This window comes from Silene latifolia, chromosome 7, assembly GCF_048544455.1.
Source record: "Silene latifolia isolate original U9 population chromosome 7, ASM4854445v1, whole genome shotgun sequence".
Taxonomy (NCBI): Eukaryota; Viridiplantae; Streptophyta; class Magnoliopsida; order Caryophyllales; family Caryophyllaceae; genus Silene; species Silene latifolia.
The window spans coordinates 71,258,630-71,266,833 of record NC_133532.1 but is presented as its reverse complement, the minus strand read 5'-3'; the positions used below and the strand labels follow the sequence as shown (position 1 = coordinate 71,266,833).

The following is an 8,204-nucleotide window of genomic DNA, read 5'->3' as shown; positions in this document are numbered from 1 at the left end:
TTTCACCCAATTCCCTAAAGGTAATGCGTCTACTAACATTAGCTACACGAAACTCGAGATTCTCCCTATTCTCAACTTTGGTGACTTTCAAAGAACTAAAAAATTCCAAGGTAAGGGAGGGGTATGTCAATTCCCTTGTTTCAAACAATTTCTTCAACCCCATGGCATTGAAAAAGGCTCTAGTTTGCTCAAGAACACCCAATTTTTCTAAGGTATCTTCACATATAAATTTGGTGGATTGTAATGACTTCATAGCAAACTTGACAAAGGTATTTCTATGGGTATCGGAAATAAAAGTTACCTCCGGATAATGCAAAAGTTGATCAATTACCGGAGTAGAAGGTGTTGTTGCTCCCATAGAAGGTTGTTGTTGTTGTTGCACTTCCAAGTTTGGTGTTGCTACCACCATAGCCAATGCTTTCTTTGTTTGAAGAGCCTTTTGCCTTTGTGAGAGTGCCTTAGCCTTTGGTGCCTTTGTTGCTCCCTTAGTGCTTGCCATTGATGAACTAACCAAGAAAAGAATAAAAAATCTTCAATTTGTAGTATGCCCAAATCGATTTGAATGTGAAAGGCTTTGCCTTTATGAAATCAAAAATCGACTCAAAGGTTGAAGATTTTGTGCTTGGTTTTGATTGTTGTTGAAGAAGGAGTGATTGATTTGTTGTTGGAAGGATGGTTTGATTTGTATTTGGTGAATGTTGTTGAGGGTTTTTGTTTTTGTGATGGAGAGGATGAGGGTTTTGATGTTGTAGGTAGTGTTTATGAATGAATGAATGAATGAATGAAGGTGGGAGGGGTTTTAAAGAGACCGAAATTTTCGAATCTGCAGGGGCAATCCGTGCGGATTCTGCCCAATCCGTGCGGATTATGCTCTTTCTGGACTTTGCAAAACTCGCCTAAAGACGGGCGGATTGGTGACAATCCGCTCGGATTTGCTGAACACGGGACGGGTGGATTTTCTTAAAGACGGACGGATTTCAGTCCAGAAAATTTTGCTTGTTTTCCTCAGCTGCAAAGACAGACGTCTTTCTTACAAGACGGGCGGATTCTTCAAGACGGGCGGATTCTTCACAGGACGCCCGGATTCAGTCACAGTCAAGAAATTTTCAAAATTCAGCTCAGTTCAGGACGGGCGTCCTTTCTGCAATACGCTCGGATTACTGAAGACGGGCGGATTCTCAGGAATCCGCTCGGATTCTTCCCCTGTGTACACGGATTCAGTTCCATCCGTGCACAATGCATTTCCCTTACCATTCTTCCATTCTTTCTTCAAGTCTTGTGTTCGTCATTGTGGGGGCACTACTAAGGCATGGATAGCCTAGGCAATTGTCATCCCCACACTAAGCTAAAAGCACTACACATCAATTGAAATCGTTAGTCCCTCCCTCACTTCTCTCAAACATGACAATTATTTTGATCAAAGTAAATAAAAATCCAAAGATGACAAAAATGCAATACAAGAATTGAAATGTAAGTTAGGGAGTTAGAAATATTTACAAGTGGTGGTTTAGGGAGGACTCCACCAAACTCTCATTCTTGATGAGATGTCAAGGGGGCATGTCCAAGGTGTTGTTGATGTTGCTCAACACCTTGAAAAAGTAATCGAACTCTTGTTCCTTATCATGGTAGAGGTTCTCAATAGAGCGTGGTCCTTGTTGTTGGTCTTGATCGATGGCATTACCAATGTAGGGATTAAAAATCCCTTCAAATTCGTCGTCCCAAAGACCACAAACTTCATTAAGTTGATCATTGAAAATCTCTTGCTTAGATGGAGACAACTCTCCCAATTTCTTCTCTTGGCCAATGAGGCCATCCTCTTCTTCCTTGGTTGATTTTGATGAGCTTTGCAAGCTCTCCTTGTCACAATTCACTTGCTCTTTGAATGGAGCATCTTCAATTTTCTTCTTCCATTGGAGTTCCGATTTCTTCCTTTCATCCTTTCAGCTATAATGAGCAATCATGAAACATGGTTCATGCAAACGAGGAGCTCTCATAGTCTTGTCAAGATTAAAAGTTATGCTTTCATCTCCCACTTATAGAGTAAGCTCACCATGTTTCACATCAATCACCGCACCCGCGGTGTGTAGGAATGGTCTTCCTAGGATGATTGGAATGTTGGAATCTTCCTCCATATCAACAATGACAAAGTCCACCGGGATGAAAAACTTCCCAATTCGCACGGGGACATCTTCCCATATCCCTAACGGTGTCTTCGTCGATCTATCGGCCATTTGGAGTGTGATGTTGGTGCATTTAAGCTCTCCCATCCCTAACCTTTTACTCACCGAGTACGGCATGACACTCACACTAGCCCCTAGATCACATAAGGCTTTGTTGATCGTCGTGTTGCCAATGGTACACGGTATTGATAAGCTTCCCGGATCCTTTAACTTTCGAGGTGAACTCCCTTGAAGTATTGCACTACTCACCTTAGTGAAGGCGATAGTCTCAAGCTTCCGGATCGACTTCTTCTTTGTGAGGATATCTTTCATGTATTTCGCATAGGCCGGCACGTGATTGATTAATTCCGTGAAAGGAATTGAGACTTCCAAATTCTTCACAATTTCAATGAATTTTCCAAGTTGATCATCAAATTTGGGCTTGGCTTGACGACTTGGAAAAGGGAGTCTAATCACAATGGGCTCCTTCTCCTTGGACTTGTCTTCATTTTTCTTTGAACTTTCTTCTTTTGACGATTCTCCATCTTTGGATTTTTGCACAATTTCTTCCTTTTCACTAGCTTCCACAACTTCATCCTCAACTTGCTTCTTCGGTGCTTCATACCTTGTACCACTTCTCAAGTGAATGGCACTAACCGTTTCATGTCTAGGGGGATTACTTTGAGGTGGTAATTGCCCCTTTTGTCTTTGTGAGCTTGAAGATGCTAGTTGAGTCAATTGTGTTTCCAACATCTTGGTGTCAGCTAGAATGTTGTTGATGGTGGTTTCCTTTGCTTGGCTATCTTTTTGCATTTGAGTGAAAAATTCTTGTTGATTCTTTTGCATTTGGAGGACCGCTTTTTGGACATCAAAACCTTGGTCATTTTGGTGATTGTATGGATTTTGATTTTGGTAACCTTGGTTTTGATTGTAAAAGGGTCTTTGATTTTGGTTTCTCATGGGTGGTGGAGTGTATGTTGTTTGAGGGTTTTGAACATTTTGGCTTTTGTATGAGAGATTTGGATGGAATTTGGTGTTTTCATTGTAAAAGTTGGAATAAGGGGTACCACTCTTGTATGCTTGGAAAGCATTCACTTGTTCATTTGTTCCACTACATTCACCTTGGTCATGTCCCAAAGTTCCACAATTCTCACATATCCCACTTGGGATTGATGAGGATGCCGTCATGGCATTAACATGATGCTTTGATGATTTTGAGTTTTCCTCAAGTCTAGCCATAGCTTGTTCAAACTTCAAGTTGATTGTGTCAATGTGAGCACTAAGTTGAGCACCCAATTGAGTAACGGAGTCCACTTCATGCTTTCCTCCTCTAGTAGCCTTGCGAGGTCTACTATATTGTGAGTTATGGACTGCCATTTCCTCAATCTTGTTCCATGTTTGATTGTCATCAACTTCGGTGAACATTCCATTTGATCCCATATTGAGAATGTTCCTAGAATCTTCATATAAACCATTCCAAAATTGTTGCACCAAAAACCATTCGCTAAGTCCATGGTGAGGACATGAGCGACAAATTCCCTTGAACCGCTCCCAAGCTTCATACAAAGACTCTTCATCCCTTTGCTTAAAACCCGTAATTTGAGCTCTTAGCATGTTAGTCTTTTCCGGTGGGTAGAATTTTTTGTAGAAAGCTAGAGCCAACTTCTTCCAAGAATATATTCCAAGGGTGGCCTTATCAAGGCCCTTCAACCATTGCTTCGCGGTGCCGATTAAGGAAAAAGGAAATAAGACCCATCTAATTTGGTCTTGAGTCACGCCCGTTTGAGAGATAGCATCACAATAGTCGCAAAAGGTTTCCATATGAGAATGAGGGTCCTCACTAGGCATCCCCCCAAATTGGCTCCTCTCAACTAATTGGATGAAGGCGGACATGGCAATAAAATTTCCGGTTAGATGTTGCGGTGTAGGAGTACCATTTGGTAGATTCTCCTCGGTGGGTACGGAGTGCGACGAGAATTTAGGCATTGTAGGTGGATTTTGTGGGGTATTGTGTAATGGGTTCTCTTCTCCTTCTATTGCGAAAGGATTGACAAACTCACTAGTGGGTTGAACAACTTCACTAATACCTCTTAAATTCCTCCTAACAAGTCTCCTATTTTTCGTCAAGGTTCTTTCGATTTCACGGTCAAAAGGTAACAAATCACCTTGTAACCTTCTAGACATGCAAAATATCAAACAACTCGAAAACAATTAGAACAAACCTTGAGGAGTTTTACTTCCTCAAGGCGAAGAAAGACACAACTAATAACAATAAAAAGAAATCTAAATCAAACAAACACCGTCCCCGGCAACGGCGCCATTTTTGATGCGAGGCCGCTCAGTGTTCACAAATTAAGATGTGGTCGTTGGGTTACGGTCGAATCAATACACAATTTATAGCTTCACAAACAACTCTACAATTAGTAAAGAGGCAAGTAAAGGTCGGATCCCAATGGACGGGTATTGAAATGAGAATTCTATTGCAACTAGTGGTGTCTAAGGGGTGTCAAAAATTGGGTTGATGTAGAAGGTCACTAAACTAAAATAGCAATGAAAATAAACAAACAAGATGAATTAAAGGGGTGTAAACAATTGATTAAAGGCACTAGGGTGTCATGGGATCATAGGGGAATCATGGGATATGATCATACAAACATGTTCTCAAATTATAAGCAAGCAATTATTGTTGTGATGGATTGAGTTGGGTTATATCTTACAATCCTAGGAAAGTTTGGGTCCCGGAGCCGAATCGATTAGATTGTACAACACCTACAAGTCGACTTAATCTTCCCTACTCAACAACATGCATGGTCTAATGAGACTCGAGTTGGGTTATGTCTTACAAGTCTCATTGAAAAGATAGAAGATGATAGTAAATGCAAGGATTCATAGGCTTAGCATTTCATCAAATATAACATGTGCATGAGTTGAGATCAAAACAAGCAACCAAATAAAACATGAAAGCATATTAATTTAAGCATGAATCATTCCCCATGTTGGTTTCCCCAAATCACCCATTAACCCTAGCTAAGAGACTACTCACTCATTATCATGTTGATCATGCTAGCAAGGTTGTCAATCATACCAACAATATGAAACATGATGAATAAATGAAAGTAATTAACAATAATTAAAAGGGATTAAGAGATTATACCTACTAATGATTCCAATAATAAAGCAAAGATAAAAGAAGTACTTGAATGCTTGATTGAAAGGTTGTGAATCTCCCAACAATAACCCAAATAATCTTCAATTACCCAAAATAAAGGATGAACAAAAGAGAGATTAAAGAACTAAAACTTGGATTAAAACTTGATTAATACTTGATTACAATATTAAAGAGAGATTTGATTGATATTAACTATACTAATTATTGATAAGAAGAATATGCTGCTCTAATTAGACTAATGGGGTATTTATAGTGGAAGTTAGGGAGGATGCATTAGGGTTAACTAAGGGCTAAACTAGTAATTACACTTTTTAGATTGAGCAAGGAGGAGCCGGTATTTTACGAGAGAAGGGCTTCTTTCTTCGTAGCTTGGAGAAGACAATCCGTGCTATGCTGCAATCCGGGCGGAATAAGGTCGGGACGGGCGGATTCTGGCGTTGGAATCCGAGCGGATTCAGAGGAATCCGGTCGGATTGTGGAGGTGGAATCCGAGCGGATTATGGCAAAGTCGCTCGGATTGTGCTGCTGCGGGACGGACAGATTGGTGACAATCCGCTCGGATTGTCAGTCAGCAACAAATCTTCTTATTTTCTTCCCTTTTCTTCACAAATTCCTTGGGGATTTCCTTGGGGACTCAAGGATCCTTTCTCAACTTTGCTCTTCTACTATAATATGTACAAAGGCCTTCTAATCTCGTCTCTCCTTGATGCTTGGTCATTGAATTCGATCAATTTAGTCTCGTTTTGCCATGAAAATGCAAGATTCTTACTCCTTTCCTACCAAGGGATCAAAATCTCAAAGAATATGCAAAACAAAGAACTAAAGATAAGAAATGACCCAAATAGGCACTAAAATGCATGGGAACAAGGCTAATTCGGGGGCTAAATATGCGCCAATTATGGTCACATCACCTAGCCTCGTGCTCGAAGGTGATGAAAGCTCTTTGACAAAACAGAAATGTGTAACGTCAATGGTATGCTTGACTCAATCGGGATTCGAAACGCGGGGATGAGAAAACTCACGCCGACGAGACGAGCCAATAGGTCGAAAAGGGTTAGGTTGTGGGCCCGGACAAGGAACCCGACCGTGACCGTAATATCACTTAATGCATTCCAACCAAGTCCTCGTTCGAGTCTCACCATCTAGGGATCACAAAGACGTAAGTGTTCTAATTTTCCCCAGCGGAGTCGCCAATCTGTGGACATGGCCCACCTGCGAGCCCACTTCGATCTGTGGGCGTACATCGTTCTTTTTTGAAAGCCACGCTCGACGGCGTAAAAATGCTTTCGACCTGATCGTTTTAGATCGGCCGCTTTCGTCTCGGTAAGGGTCTCGAAACGATTAGAGATGTTCGGAGTCGCCACCAAGCATTTGTGGGATGCCTGGAACCCATTCAAAATCCACTTTATACCTCGGTCAAATCGAAGCACAAAGCAGCGTTTGACATAGGTACTAAAGATAAGGAAATCGTCCCTCTTTAGCATCCTATCTCTAAAATGACTCTCGTACGCCCTGGATAAGGTCGTCCACTAACCAAAGTTTATGAGTAAGAGGTGAAGGTACGTATTGGGAATCCCTTTAATCAGACACCCAATCCCGCCCGCGTTTAGCGGCCTCTGCTGATCGATCTTGGTTGGTTGAATATAAAAGTTGATAAAACGGTTTAAATGCATGAATGCGCATCCAATGATTTAAACCTAACATGTGAGAGCTTTCTAAGTCGGTTGATTTAATCCAAGTATCAAGTATAAGATGTCGAGTTGGATTAATGATTGATTTGCATGCAAGACGGAAATTAAACATCCATTTACCGTATTAGGTTTAGGTTGCATCACATGATCCATTTGTCTTAGTAAGGCATTTTGCAAATATGGTTTTGAATAGTCATCTGATCCGTCCTATATCCGGGCTAACCGGAGTCGGGATCGTCCTAGACTAATGCTGGAAGGGAACATGCCTTGTACCAGACGGCTATATGAGGCGCGAGCCAGCCGACGGTGTAAAGGGCCTCCCTCTGGTTTTGAAAATGAGAAATGGAACGCCTGTTTAGGCGCGGGTTACCACACGGTTTATGTGCCGTGTTCTGACCTTTTAGAAAACGTTATAAAACGTATTGAAAATGGGTATTTGAACCCGGTTTGATTTGAAGGGGTCGTTTAGACCGCATTTGTTGACTTGAAGAACTAGACTCGAATAATCATCATTATTTTGAAAATATTCGGTGTCGGGTTCGATTTAACAAACTTGACATGAATAGTTTTGAAAATGGTTATGGACTAATTGTCTTAAGTCCATTTGAATGTAATTAGTCGGTACTCATCATCGTACCCGGGTTAAAATCCGGCATGGTATGTAGAACCAAGGATGACTTTGTGTTGGGGACTAATATGTTTTTTTGAAAATGTAAAGAAATGAAATAAAAGGCTTTAAAATACCTTTTAAATGTCATTAACCAAATATTATCACCGAAACACGGATTTAACCGTCATGGTATGAGGAACCAAGGGTGAAAAATGTTTTATGGTTAAAACAAGTGAAGTAAAACAAAAAGGGGTTCGAAAATACTTGAAATAATGAAAACCGATTACAAATATGAAGATGGATTAAAGGGAAATGACGAGAACACACACGGTTGATCTCTGGTCTGAGCACCCCATTTAGGCGGCGGCCAGTTGGCGACCTAAGGGGCTTCTGCCTCAGACCAAAAATCAGTTTTGGCTCGTTTATTCCATGTTTTGGTTCATGTTATGCATGTTTTAGCATGTTATAGTCATGAAACAAATGAAAACATCATAAAAGAGGATTTTTACACCCTCATACTAACATTTTTGGTTATGGCGAGTGACCGACGTAAGTGTAACAACTCGTTTGATCGG

At 40.9% G+C, this 8,204-nt stretch overlaps 1 non-coding gene across 1 annotated transcript; it reads left to right on the top strand.

Annotated features, from left to right (window-relative positions):
• The first annotated feature begins 3,666 nt into the window (after positions 1 to 3,666).
• LOC141593599 (small nucleolar RNA R71) lies at positions 3,667 to 3,773 on the top strand. Its single transcript, XR_012521673.1, has one exon. It is a non-coding gene; the product is annotated as a small nucleolar RNA R71 (small nucleolar RNA).
• The last annotated feature ends 4,431 nt before the right edge of the window (positions 3,774 to 8,204 follow it).